The sequence below is a fragment of the Schistocerca serialis genome, chromosome 6 (assembly GCF_023864345.2).
Source record: "Schistocerca serialis cubense isolate TAMUIC-IGC-003099 chromosome 6, iqSchSeri2.2, whole genome shotgun sequence".
Lineage (NCBI taxonomy): Eukaryota > Metazoa > Arthropoda > Insecta > Orthoptera > Acrididae > Schistocerca > Schistocerca serialis.
In genome coordinates, this window is record NC_064643.1 from 393,882,290 (window position 1) to 393,897,888 (window position 15,599).

At 40.3% G+C, this 15,599-nt stretch overlaps 1 non-coding gene across 1 annotated transcript; it reads right to left on the bottom strand.

Annotated features, from left to right (window-relative positions):
* Positions 1 to 13,966: 13,966 nt before the first annotated feature.
* Positions 13,967 to 14,041, bottom strand: Trnat-ugu (transfer RNA threonine (anticodon UGU)). The gene has a single exon. It is a non-coding gene; the product is annotated as a tRNA-Thr (tRNA).
* Between the last annotated feature and the right edge of the window lie 1,558 nt (positions 14,042 to 15,599).

Below are 15,599 nucleotides of genomic sequence, written 5' to 3' on the forward strand. Positions count from 1 at the left end.
TTATATTTTTCAGAATATTATTTATTTATTTAACTTGATCTGGTTAGAGCCATCAAACCCTCTCTTACATCTGAATAGGGCTTCACACATACAGTACTTTTTTAAGTCAAATTTACTGAAGAAATAACAACTTTAATATGCATGTAGCATTAAAATTATTTCAGTGTCTGTAATTACAATGCGAGTAAATTAGTGAGAAAGTAGTGATAATGAAGTAATAAAATACATACTGGCAGTACTTCTGCTACTGGCGAGGTGACAGCCATTACCCCTTAGGATAATAATGGTCAGTATTCAGGGTGGGACAGTGCTGGTCTATTGACAGGGTGACTGCCATTTCCAGGGGACTGTAATGGTTAGTTTACAGGGTAACTGCAAGTACCAATACTATGTGGTGAGGCAAAATGATCATTTTACAAGGTGATCACCATTATCCCTGGAGCAATGATGGACAATTTACATTTAAGATATAGATCTAAAAATTACAACTCTCACATTACAGTTAACTAAAGATTCCAGAGGAACTGGTTTTGAATTACATGATTACAAAATACATTATTACGTAAATTGCTGTAGTTTACAATCCAAACGGCTTTTAACGGGCTGTACATTAATTTTTATATTTTATTTATGCGCCCAGAGAAGCAACATGTTATGACAAGGCATCTTTAGGGGGTGTCCTGAAATATGACACGATTTTTCGTTTTCAAATTTGAAACAGTTGATGGAAGTATTGAATAATAAAATAATGAGGTTGTTGCAAAACACGTCTAATTAATTTTGGATACAATGATGTTTTCTCTCATGTGGAAAACTGGTTAAAATCTCAATCTTTTCATGTATCACTTTAATTTCCTGCGTGTATTAAATGCCACCAAATTTCGATGCCGTGTCATATTTAATGTCAAGAGATCTGTGACTTCTGGTAACTCATTGTATTTCGTCTGATTTCTTGCACTGGAAGTATCTGCAAATTACGAGGGTATGCCCTGTGTGTCCTGATGTTATTAAGAGTAACACATCCTACACTTTTAACCTTAAACTTGCTTTGTTTTTCCAGCAGTGTTAGTAGTGCATTAACAGTGACGCACAGCAACATGTATAAATTTACTAATGGAGAGTAGATCGACACATATCTGACGTGTGAATTATCTGCATGCAGAGAAAATGTGCTGAAGTTTCTCTGCAGTGATGGCATTAGTCGTCATTATGGTTTAAACGGTTTTTATCTACATCATTGTTCTTTTCAAATAACACAAACAAAATTTCATACATGCCTCCAGTGATCATGTTACCCCTGTTATTAATTCTAATGCATTCCTCGAAATGAGTAGATGAGCATGGAGTGTGAATGCATATAATTTTCCAATTACAAGCAAAGATGATAAGTAAAGACTGGAACTGTAGTCTGGATGGCGTTATTAAAGTACCCAAAATCCACAACATCAATAGGTTTTTTAACTCTCAGCTCGACTTAATTGTAAGTGAAAGTTTGTCAGAACAAGGAACTCAGAAACCACACCACACTAGGCCAGCGAATATCATGTATAACTAAACCATTGTAACAAATTTGTTGTTGATAACTTTAATTATATATTCGGCCTTATTTTTATTTCAAACGTTGAAAAGTTTTTAATAATGCCCAAGCTATCGTTTGCACGAGCATTAAATTTTGGCCTAGAGGTAATTTTTCGTCACATAATTGAAGCTTTAATGAAAATGTAAGGTAAGAACAGAACGCTATTTTTCAGCACTAAGTTTGGTGGCGTCCTCCACCATCTGCAAGGGTATGGCAGCCTCTCTAGCGACAGAAGATTTCTTAACACGTTGCATCGCCTGAAGCTAACCAATGAAATCAAACATAAGAGTACTGACTTGACGAGTTCTTTTGTAACAGCAAACGTCTTTTGCAGAAGCTTTCGCTCTCTCTCTGTCTCTCGTACTGCACCCAAGCCAAGCACATATGTTTCTGAAACGTGTGTGTGCCTCTGTGTGTGTGTGTGTGTTTGTTTTACTGACAATGAAGTTCACATATTATTTTTGTAGGAATACTAAACGTCCCCCCCCCCCCCCCCCCTTATGTATATCAAGCAACTGTGGGTAGCACCCTGGATGAACATTCGGGAGATTGATGGTTCAAACCAGCATCCGGCACTCCTGATTTAGGTTTTCTGTGATTTTCCTACATCGTTTCAGGTAAGTGGAAAATAAGTAAAACAGCTAGAAAAAGTTTCCTGTGCAGAAAGGTGACTCGTTGCGTAAGTATTACGAGTATGTATGTCACGAATTCAATTCTCAACCTATCCTAGAACTTTTTCCGTCGCATATCGCTTCTGCTACATTTTATAATTACTTGTTTGTGAGAATAATACCAAGCTGCACAGAGACTTCGTGTTCACATTCAACTAATTACAGGTTCCCTTATAAGTAGCTGGCAAGATAATCAGTCGTTGGGGATAGGCAACGATATACGATCTGTAAGAGAACCAATCTTTATAGATAACTATGGAATCCAAACCAATTTTCCAGTGAAGATCAGCTTTACGTGTTGGTTTTTGTTTCCAAAAGTTCCTAGTTTGGCTCTACTTCGCGGCCTTCTGTCGACTTGTCGTTGGGGACTGCTCGGACCGAAAGAAGAATAGGCAGTAGCATTTCAGGGCATATGTGTCGGGTCAGTGACCACGTGGCTCTCTCCTTCAGAGACTCCATATTGGATTTCACTGGTTTCTGTTGTTTGTCTGTCACAACTCGTGTGTTGTGACAGTAGCTATTTCAAAGAAATAAAGTATCGAAGATTTATAACAAAACATCATTCTTGGTACGATTTGTCACCATCAAATTTCAGTTCACGACAAATCAGCGATAAAAAACCTTTAAGAAATCCACAAATAAAGAATATTGACGTAAGGCCAAAACTGATACGTGACCGGTGTGATCTGGTGGTTAGAAACACGTGGTTCGGTGTTGAAGGAAGAGGATTCGCACCCTGCTGCATGTAAGCATTCGTTTTTTTCGGTTTTGTAACAGATTCTGGTTCTTTATTATTCATGTAACGGAAGTACGTTGTGCAATATACAATGTTACTTATATGTAAGAGCGATCTTTCTCAGGAACGAGTTTCTTACATTTTATTACTTCAGTCTCATTAAAAAACGAAAGGTGAAACTCCTGCGAATGAAACGACCAGCAGTGACATTTGTCTTCTAGCTTGTTACGAATACTTTATTGTTTATTCCGAATACGTCGCTATTTCAGGGAATGAGAACAGGTATGAACTAAGGGGAGAGTTTAAATTGCTGTGAGTGAAACGAATAGCAGTGAAATTTATATTCTGTCTTGCCAAAATACGTGGTTGTTAACAAAACCTCCTTAAATTCGGCGGTGAAGACAAAGACTGCACCACAAGTCAGTGGTGCAAAATAAAGAATGAACATTGGTGTTCCGGTGTTTGACAGTGGTTTGTACCATAATTTACATACTTCAGTTTTTACGTCTCGCTAAATGATCATTTAAAGACGAAAATACTCTTAATTGTAGCAAGGAACACAATTCGCCAAGACAACTGTTCAGTGCAGATTGTGTGACAAACTAATAAAATATTTTCGGTGAACCTTTACAGCACGTCAGTGTTCCAAAAGCTAGCAACACCAGCAGTCGCGTATTGAAAATATGGACCAAATTTTATGTCCGTCCCCTTTTTCACGAAAACAACTACAAACTACCGTATTCCATGAACCATTTGCTGACAAACTGTTCCTGCAATGTTTCATATCCAAAGTTCAGTATTCAGCTGTCGTTAGATCTGTTACAGTACCCACAAAACACCAAAGATAAAAATGCGTCCGAAAGACCGCACACAAGCTCATCCGAAAGGAATCAGCCGTGTTGGCTCTCGTTACCCCGAAATGTTATACGTTATTGACATTGCGGCCGAGCTATCCTTAACGGTAACGACCATGGCAAGATTCTCTGGTTGAGGAAACGTTTATCTGCTGGCGTGTGGGTGAGGGGAGAGAACTATGAGCGGAGTGAGCAGGTTCCACGGCGCTGTCGGTCGAAGGCGGAAGTGTGTCGCCAGGTCGCGAATGGACGTATGAGAACGCCGCGCATGTGGCAGTGTCTGGGGCTCGCCTCATCGGAGCAGACTGAGCAGATAGATCTTATTACAGTGTGTCAATGTTCCTTCTATGTCACACGTAGCGAGAAACTGTGCTTATCTGGTACGAGTTGTGTACGAAGCTGGCTGTGCTTGGCAGCATTCTCTTCTGAACAGGTACTATAAACTGGTCTTTGGTAAATCTGAATTATCCGACCGATGTCTGTGAACATCCCTGACATTAAGGTGGTTGCTAACACTGTATTATGTTTATGATGTATGATACTAACTTAGCAGTGATTGAGTGTTATCAGTTAGACAGTCGGTTGGCTTTATGTTTTTCGTGCATTCTAATGATCGGTGCTGTAAGTCTGGTTGGGGGTACTCGAAATAGCATGTATCATTATTAAAATAAGTAAAGGTTGTTTCCTGTTTCTAATACTGAAGTGTTTCACGTTAGTCTGTGGTACTTCCTTTGGTTTGTATCTGCTGAGATGGACTGAAGTTCAAGTACGAAGGTTCATATTCGTGGGAGGATACAACGGCAGAGACCCACATACCATACAAGCAAAGCTACTGTTTTCTTAATGGTTCTAGTATTAGCTTTGCACCGCCTTGTCTTTTTATGACTGTGGATTCAAATCTAGTTTTTGAATTCATTTAAATTATAATTACTTGAATCTTGACTAAATAACTAATTGTTGCATTAAAGTATTTTTTATACTACGTATTTTAAACATTTGATCTTTGAACTCAGTATGGTTTGGAAGTTGTATCAACTTGTTTGCTTATACTTGTGGTTATTTTCTAATGTTACTAAATTCATTCGAATTTTGTTGCATCTGAATTTTGTTAACAACTGATTGCTGTGTTACTGAAATATCCAGTTAATTCTGTGTCTTTATGAATACCCTATTCAAGCTGTCAATAAATGTGTGAATAATGCGCTGACAACCCAGATTCAGCTAACCTATTTCACCCTTTTAATCTAAGAACCCTACAATCGTTAACAGTTTCTCGTCAACAAGTGGCCCAACCATCTTACTACAAAGCAGATTCGTTTCTGGATAGTAGGAGAAACAGAGGAACTTAAAAAGCTATTAAAAAATTTAAAGGGAGCAATAGGTTTTTAATACTTCGCCTTTGAATCTTTGGTGGTAATTAAGGATATTTGTTATCTACAGTGTAATGCATATTGCGCAGAAGACGCTGCTGACGGGGAAAGTTGTGTCCCTGACAAATGAAAGAAGAAGAAGGACGGGCTAGCGTCGCTCTGACGCTCGCTTCGCCCTTCCGGCGGGGCGGTTGAGTGGCTCCATTGGTGGGCAGCTATTTTCTGCGATATTAGGAGGAGGGCAAGCGGAACTTATTACGGAGCGCTGGCTACCCGGCAGATACTTAAATGGGGTAATAGCGGGAATCGCGAACCAAGAATGCCGTTACGTGTAAAATATAGCCCCTCAAGAAAGAGGATATTAAGAGATAAAGTTATGAAGCGGACGTCTTCTGCTCTCCCGGGATTCTCGCAAAAGCTTTGTAAAAGCTGACTGGCTACGGCAGAAACAAAGTCGCGAAGAGATTTTCGATCTGCTTGTTGTCTGTGATACGCAGCATCTAATTCCGGTTTTGAAATATCTTGCATTAAAAATTCTACGCTAAAGGAATTCACCTGTACAGTTCTGCTGTATTACTGTTTCGAGGTGACACGAACAGAAATGATTTTTCAACGTTCTTTGAGCAGTACTGTCCTCAATAGCTACTGCAATTCTATACTTTTATATGTAATGAATAAATAAATATACTTCTGTTTTTCCATATACTTAATGATGTTGAATTAGACGCATTCCCCTTTCACTTCAAACGTGTCTTCAGTGTTTGCACTTCAATATACCTTTACGTGTTACAATTGTTTTTGTCTTGTACCTCCTGCTGTGTTTCGCCGTTTAGGTGTGTAAGCCAAGCTGAAAACTCCTTTGTACACTTCTTTTGTCAGTATTCTTCTATAGACATCTTTTCTTTCATATCGGCTTCGCCAACAAAAGATACAAGGACCACGTACCAATACCAGTTATTTATTCTTTGTTCTTTCCTCTTCTTCCAAAATTCTTTCTTCTATTTACCATCTTGTCGTTCTTGTCTTCTATCCACTTGATAACACTTTTTTTCACTCTCTGATCTTGGAAATATCCCACATTCAAAACATTTTTCTTAAAAATTCGTATCAGCTGTTCTTCAGCCCTTATACTACTTTTTTTCTACATCTTTTTTTCTTCGTTGCTCCAACCAGTTGACTTCATATGGCACAAATATTTGAAGAAAGTTTTCGTTAATGTACTGTGTTGCATTCGATACAATATCCTATAAATACTTCTTTTTCTCGTTACTTCTTATATGTTTTCTATGTTTCTATTAATTTCTGATCTCCTGCTGTTCTTCATAGGCCGACATCCAAATTACACTTCAGTGCTAGACATTCGGTTTCATATAGACAGTCTAGCTTCACTACTGTATTGTAATACCTTGTTCTTACATTTTTAGAGATTTGTTTTTTATTATATAGGTCCTTAATTATGCCATATGCCCTTCCCATGTTACCAATACTTTCCTCTACAGCATCTGTTTTTCAACTACTTTCATGACTTCTCTCTGTAAGATAATGTATTTAAATGTTTTAACCTTCTATGTTTGACCACTATCTGTTTTCAGAAACTTCGATACATTCTAATGGTTCTTAAGTATCTGTATTTTCTGCAGAAATTCTTAAGCCACTGTTACTGGCTACTTCTTCTAAGAGACTGATTTCTTTTACAGCGGAAGTCAGAATTTCAGAAAGTGTAGCTAATTCATCTGCAAATGCGAGACAGTTTATTTTAGTATTTCTGTTGGCTTTCTCCGAAATTCTCACTGTGCTTTCTAGAACACAATGAAAAAGATCCTGGGATAAGCCATTACTTTGATGTACACCTGTTTTCCTTTTGAAGGGCTGATTTACTTCTCCCATGAATTTCGCTTTAGGTACTGTGCCTGATAAGTGCTACACAAATTAGATTTGATAATTTGGACTGTTATGACCAGATAGAACTGCAGTCCTTCTGTCATAACTGTAGGTTTCTTGATAGCTCTGGGAGAAGCTTTATTGTTTCCTCAACAAATGAAATAATAGTTCATTTATTGCATAAATTAGTAAAAAGATATACTTGACTTTAATTATGCTTTGCCACAGGAGTGCTTGATAATCTGCGGCTGTCACTGACTGTTAAAGCATCACTTGATGCGTTAAGTAACAAACTCTTCTCCTAATGTACAGTGTTCAACTTTTATAAAAGTATTTTTCCTTCTGAGACTTGAATATCACTTTAACTCCACTCATCCATGTTGACTGCTTCAGCCGAGGTCACGAACTGGGGCAGAGAACTTGTATGTTCAGCTCTGTACTGAGAGGACGCTGATGTGCTGAGAGAGGGAGCGTGTGTTTTTTAGTCTCTCCCATTCGTCGTTCCAGATTGCAGATTATTTTGTTTATAGTTTACCTGTTAACATATTCAAAGGCCTTTGAGTGAAATCAACAAACATTTGTACAACATATTTTGAAACCAGCAATCTGTAGCAAATGATTGACATTACGTTAAATATTTCCTTAGAATGATCTGCCCATTCTAAATCAACATCGATGTTCACCTAAATTACTGTCCAGTGTTGTTTCTCTTCTCCTTCGCAGGATCTTGGAATATATTTAGTACACAACCTGTAGCAAAGAAATTGCTCTATAATTGTTAATTTGTTTATTGACTGTTTTATTTAATGAATGTATCAAGTCACCTTCCACTCTCTTGAGACATTTTTAGTGTTTTCCTAATTTCTTTGGAGACCTTTTACTTTTGGTAAACACCATTTCAGAAGTTCCCCTGTAACAGGCACATCTGACCTATCTGTGCCGCGAGGGGTGGCTGTGAGCATGCATGGTGTGAGTGGGAGGAAGCCAAATGGGAGCCGAGAAAGCTCCAGAGGAGGGCAGTTGTAAAAGTAACATGTTGTTTATTGATGCATCTGTGCTGCGTAGTACTCTGGGTCAGTGGCCAACTGGCTGCTGAATTCTGCTTCGCTGGACGCTTATACACCCACCAATGCTGATTCAGAGTCAATGTGGTGTGCCGGCGGCCTCTAGACGTAAGCCGGCTATGCACTTCCTGCGCCAGTGGCATGTGTACTCGACGATTAAAACCCGGGCGGCTCCCTGCTGCCTCACGTAGAGGGGAGTTCACCACGATAATGCGCCCATATTGTGAAGGCGGATAATGGCTGGTGTGCGTCGGGAACGACCTGCTGCCCTCTGGGTAGGAGTCGACTGTGCTGCTGTAATATACTTGGAATGGTTTGGTGTGCTGTGGCACTAAGTTTGAGAGAAACTTAGTCCATATGGCTGTTGCCATTCCAGTGGGTGACCTCGTCCAGCATAGCCATGCTGTCCCGGTAGAGAAACTAAACTGAGAATAATTTCTTTTCATAACGACCACTGCTTATGTTCGTGAGTGGCACGCATGTTCTGCATATGCGCCGCATCCAGTCATGTATCCCAAAATACCACGGCCACCGTCTGTGCGGAAATGCCCGTTTCCTCATGGGTCTTGTCGGTACTGCTGGGTTCTCTGTTTCAGCAACCTAACCTGCCTGGCAACATTGTGTCTGCTTTGCTGAAGCGTTATAGTGACAACGTTCTGCATTTGCCTGCAGCTCGAACTGCCACAGTACATCGTTTAGGCCTCTACGTGGTCCGTACGCTATATTACTCCCCACACTCCCACCCACCCACTCTATGTAGAAGATCCAGTCCCTTCACTGGACCTTAAAACCAGTTCCATATATAGTACATGTTCCTACTGATTACAGAGAAAATTTATAACCATATCAATTGGCGGCTTGCTCATATATGTTAGATACCACACCCAGTCTTACTTATTAATCTTATTATTGCTACTTTACATATGAACCTGTTTACCACGTTTATTTTGCGCTTCGGGCAATTTTAACTTTAGCAACTTGTGCTGTTGCTTCCTTTCCTCTTAAACCCAAATTCACATATTTTCTCATTCACACTACAAGGTTAATCTCTATATCTCCCTTATGGTCACCTTAGAATAAGGAAAGCTATGCACAGCAATGTTAGAACCACTGTGGCACTTGGCATTACGGAACTCAAAATTACTGTCACGCACCGTTACCCTTCTCTAAACTGCTCTACGTCCTACATTAACTGCTTAGCTGAAATGCATCCTTCCTTGTGACAATCAATTGACACAGGGAAAGTATTAGGTGAGTTTTTAAAATTTGATTTAGAGACGCTATATTCGGTGCTTGTAATAATTCCAAAGCAGTAATACCAAAGGTACATTTGGTCAATATAACAGCGGTTATGAGACGTTCATTTGCGTGATTCTCATAATTGTAACTGGTTGATAGAAGATTGGCCGTGTCATGCTGCATGCAGTCCCATTCATTAATAACCCACTTCTTTCATATTCAATCCGTCTAATCTCTTTGAGCTTCCACTGCTCGTAACAACTTGCCAATGGCACCATGTCATCGTAAGCTGAGTAAATCAAAGGCAAACTTGCTTGCTGGAAATGCAATCTGGTTTTTCACTATATCCCTTGGACAGTCTAATCCTTTCTGACTGGCTAAGAACATTGTACCACTCATGTGCTCAGGCTGGTTAGTATTACCATATCGGACACATAGTGATCTGACCCCTTCTGCAATGTTGTAACTACTCCTCCGTCATTACTGCATGCCTGCTACCATCTTCCAACTGTAATAATATCCCGCTGATCCTCACCTGTACAAACTTTCCAACTACTCCCCTCTCCACTGGAAATTTACGAACGGCACAACACTTAGACTGTGCATGTTTTCCTGATACCGGGAATCGAATTAACATATGCAGTCGTACTCGCTCAGTTTCCACTTGTACTGCAGTTTTGTGGCAGTAGAAGGGTAGGTTCAGTCTCCTGGGATCCATAAATAAGCTTAACTCAGGCGGAAGCTCGCCAGTGCTTCCTGTAAACCTGGCGAGTACTGTTCACGTGACAAAATATTTGCAAACAGTTGTCCATGCAAGATGTATAGCTTTTTGCAAGTTTGATGCTACCCTTCGTGCCGGCCAAACGCAATCCGCTAGTGCTTGCAGCAGCCTTGTCACTAAAATTCCCTTGTCCAGTGCTTCTATACGTGCTTGCAACTCTCCCAAATTCAGATTCTTCGTGTCTTGTGATGCCCTGGCGTAGTCCTTTGCTCTACCCGTTAATTTTCCGTAACAACCATGTGTTGCTAAGCATTTAACTCTCCACATTCGCTGTCCGAGTAGCTAGCAACTCTTCTGCCGACTTACTTTCCTCTGCCAATCGTTTTGCTACTTCCAGAGTTTTGTTTAATTCTCTAACATCACCTTCATCTGCTCTTCCTTTTACTGATTACAAAAGTGAACCACTAGCATCCAACCATGCTCTCTTTCTCCATGGCACAGTTTCCACTATCTGCTTAATTTCTTCTCGCAGCTACTCGTAGGATCTATGCAGTTTATTACAATCCCCCGACAATTTCTTGAGTTAGGAAAAGGTAATCTTCATTAAACGCCAACTGTGATACTGGTTGCGCGACGTTTGAAAAAACAGCAAAGACATTGAAACCCAACTTGAAAAACATCAAAGCCATTTATTTCTTCCTACAAATAATAAAATAAATATTTCATTGGCGACCGTGACACTTCAGTGCCTGTCGATGACAACATAGTCCTCTCTAACGTACCAAATGCGTTACATTTATTCAGAAGATGATCTGACCTCCCTAAACCATCTTTCTTGATTACATTTTCAAAAAATTTATAACAAATGCGTTACATTTATTCAGAAGATGATCTGACATCCCTAAAACCATCTTGCTTGATTGCATTTTCAAAAAATATTATTTCTAAAATTTCACGTATATTTTTAAAACATAAACATTATTTATAGCTCCTGACTTGAAAAGTAGATTTTTTAAAGAAAAACAATGTGGCGGCATGTAATTAGTACGAGTGCGTCGGAAAGTTTCACCTATGACTCACAGAAAATATGTTTATGTTCGTCATCTCGGTGAAACATGTCAGTTTAATCAGAAATGGAACTAATGTGGAATACAATCCTTTCGTTGTGCGCATTTGGTTCATATATTTGTAGTACAATTTTCTGGAAACTGTGAGGAACTTTAGGTATTACAAAATCGTAGCTTTGATTGTGGAACAATCGCTGAAGTATTCATTCTGCCAGCCGTGATGTAAACATTTAACAGGCGTATCCGACAATAAATTAGTCACCCCGAGGAAGCGTCATATTAACACGGTGAAACACAGCTTGTAGCCTTCATTGTTGTTGTTGTGGTCTTGAGTCCAAAGATTGATTTGATGCAACCCTCCATGCCACTCTATTCTGTGCAAGCCACCTCATCTCCGAGTAACTACAGTAATCTACGTACGTCGTTCTGAATCGGCTTAGTATATTCATCTTTTGGTCTCCGTCTACGATTTTTACCCTCCACTCTTCCCTCCAGTGCTAAATTGGTGATCCCTTGATGCCTCAGAAGGTGTCTTACCGATCGACCCCTTCTTGTAGTCAAGTGGCTCCACAATTTCCTCTTCTCCTCAATTCTATACAGTACTCCTCATTAGTTAAGTGATCTACCTACCTAATCTTCAGCCTTTATAAAGGCCTCAATTCGTCGAAATAGGAAATACGTAGGTTCTTTCAATTAAGCCATACCCAGCTGAAATCACTCACTAGTGGCTAACTCCCAGAGAGCTAGGAAACTGCGGGAATGTTTTACCCGTTATTCCAAATAATACCACACATTCCCTATGAGATTAAGGTTGACGATTCAGGACTCCATTCGAGTGTTTGTCAAGCCAGGAGCGTGCTGTTTACAACTGCTGGTACTGCAGTATGTTTGTCCTATAACTCTAATCGCTCGTTTATCGCGAGTTCAAGTGATTTAACTTCCTGGATACTGTACTGATGCAGGATGAAGTCACGGAAACTACTTTGTTCTTGTAACAGCTTACACAGGACTCACTTCTTACTGAAGCGTTAATGAGGGAAAGGATCCTGTGCTATTTTGAATCGATCAGATCTATGTGTGGCAATTTTTAATAATTATCGCGCTAACAACATTTTTGCAAGCACCGTTCCAATCCACTCTTCTTCGCTTAAGAGTTCTGTAAGATATAGCGTGAATCTCATGTGGAGCAGGAGCTATCTCTATCTTGCTATGGATACTGCGACTTATCGTCGTGTGGACGGGCCTGTGCCGGTTTTTGTTGTGTAGAGAGTACCCATTTGTGAGTGTCGCATAGCGTGTGTTATTTGATCATTGTCATCATCAGTAGGGAATGTCTACAGCATACATTCTGCTGTCAGTCTCTATTCCTGTGTCATGCGGTCAGTCAAAAAAACAAGGAAAGTGAAGACTTCCATTTGTCTTTACCTTTAGGAAGAATCCACGCTTCAGACGGTTCTTGGTGACCTACACAACATATCCAGTTCCAGATGAATCTACACTGAGAAAGAACTACTTATCCGTATGCTACAATGATGTGCTCAACAAAATGTGAATTAATATTGCTGAGCAAAATATCTGGCTGTCAATAGATGAAACTACGAATATTAGTGGACGATATATTGCAAATTTTGTTGTTGGTGTTCTAAAAGTTGATGGCCCTGGAGATATGTTCCTACTAATGTGTGAAGGTCTCGATGGAGTAAACAATTCGACGATTACTATTTTGTTTGACAACTCTCTGAAGCAACTGTGGCCGGATGGTGTGAAAAGAGACAACGTTTTGCTGCTTGTAACAGATGGTGCTTCATATACGGCTAAAGCAGCCACAGGACTTCAGATTCTCTACCCCAATATGGTGAATGCCACTTGCCTTGCACATGCGTTGCACAGAGTCGCCGAAGAGGTGCGATCAAATTACCCTGACGTGGACAAATTAATTTCCTGTGGCAATAAAATCTATGTGAAGGCTCCACTTCGGGTGCAGAAATTCAAGGAACAAGCACCTTCAACGCCCCTCCCACCTAAACCTGTTCTTACACGATGGGGTTCTTAGCTTAATGCTGCTGAGTATTACTTCACCAACATAAGGACAATCTTCTGTGAGCTTGATAGCGATGAATCAAGTGCTATCAAAATTGTGAAAAAAGTTTGTACAGATCCTTTGTCTCGAAACTTGGCATAAATCAACGCCAATTTTTCAGTGGTATCAAACGCCATCAAACGACTGGAAGCTGTTGGCACTCAGCTATGTGAGGCCCTGAGCATTGTGCAACATGTGCAGAGTGAGTTGGGTCGAGCTCGTGGTCATGTGGCTGACAAAGTGAAAACCAAATAGCAAAGTGTTCTCCAACGGAATCCTGGATATTCTACAATGTGCAAATTTAGTGACAGTCTTTCAGGGAATGCCGCAACATTTTATGATACTGAAACAAAGCTGAACTTCAGTGACCTGGCTGCATTCAAATACGCTCCAGTGACGTCTTGTGAAGTGGAGAGGAGTTTTTCCAGGTACGAAACTATCCTCAGCGACAACCGTAGATCTTTGACATTGGAAAACCTGAAAATGCACCTTGTGATCCAGTGCAACTTTGCAGATACTGAAGATTGACATACGGTATTAAATAATGTGAAACGCTTTAACTATATATATGACGGTAGTATCTGTTCCCGAAAGAACAGTTACCGTGGATGACCATGGAGCTTTGCTACAAATGAAACGATAATTAAATAGACACCCTGCAAGCAGGCGTTGATACACTTCATTGGGGACATGTTGAAAATGTGTGCCCCGACCGGGACTCGAACCCGGGATCTCCTGCTTACATGGCAGACGCTCTATCCATCTGAGCCACCGCGGGCACAGAGCATAGTGCGTCTGCAGGGACTTATCCCTTGCACGCTCCCCGTGAGATCCACATTCCCAACATGTCCACAACACTACATTCGTAGTGCGCCTAATAGATGTTTGCCCATCATACTCATTACTCGTGGCAGATTAATCTACCAAGTCCCGTACGAGTTCGGGCATAGCGTGTGCGTTCGCACAAGAAGGTCAAAGGCCGGGAACCCACATTTTTAACTATATATATGACGGTAGTATCTGTTCCCTAAAGAACAGTTGTCGTGGATGACCATGCAGCTTTGCTACAAATGAAATGATAATTAAATAGACACCCTAGCTGCAAGCAGGCGTTGATACACTTCATTGGGGACATGTAAGCAGGAGATCCCGGGTTCGAGTCCCGGTCGGGGCACACATTTTCAACATGTCCCCAATGAAGTGTATCAACGCCTGCTTGCAGCTAGGGTGTCTATTTAATTATCATTTCATTTGTAGCAAAGCTGCATGGTCATCCACGGTAACTGTTCTTTCGGGAACAGATACTACCGTCATACATATAGTTAAAAATATGCTTCAAATAAACTTCTATTAAGTCATATTTTATTTTTTAAGATCATATTTATGTAAGTTTTAGGTCATAAATGCTGGAATATTTCACTGTTTTTTAGGCAATTGGAATCCGGGCACTATTTATAACCCTGTATTCACCTGACCAGAAGTTTTGTTCATCCTACCACTGAACTTCACTAATTCCTACTATATCTAACTTTAACCTATCCATTTACCTTTTTAAATTTTCTAATCTACCTGTGCGATTAAGGGATCTGAAATTCCACGCTCAGATCAGTAGAATGCCAGTTTTCTTTCTCCTGATAATGACAGCCCTACTGTAGTTGAAATCTAAATCCACAATAAACAGATTATCAGCGACTGATGCTGTACATTCTCTCAACTTCCTTGTATCTAAAAGAACTCAGGACGCCTTAAGAGCCGGCCGTTGTGGCCGAGCGGTTCTAGGCACTCCATTCTGGAATCGCTCTGCCGCTACGGTTGCAGATTCGAATCCTGCCTCGGGCATGGATGTGTGTGGTGTCCCTAGGTTAGGTCGGTTTAAGTGGTTCTAAGTTCTAGGGGACTGATGGCCTCAGAAGTTAAGTCCCATAGTGTTCATAGTCATTTGAACCATTTGATGCCTTAAGAAATCAAGACGGCCACTTGCCCCAAAATTGGTTAAAGCGTTAAAATTTGGCACACCAATGTTTCTCTCTCTCTCTCTCTGTCTCTCTCTCTCTCTCTCTCTCTCTCTATAATATATATTTGACTGCTGCTCAATGATTTTCCCTGACCGTGTTCTCAGTTATTGGCTACCAATTGAAATTACGATCCTAAGGGCACTGAAGCTGGTAAGGCATTAGAGAGAGAATAATTTTCTCATCTTCTTGGGTTCCCTCTGTGTGCTGGAACCGATTTCACATATTCACTCAGTGGAAAAGAAGACTCCAGTTGATTCGGCACTGACTGATGTTTCTTTACGACCAAGAAAGGCAAATCTGCTTCTGATAGCTTCTAGGGAAT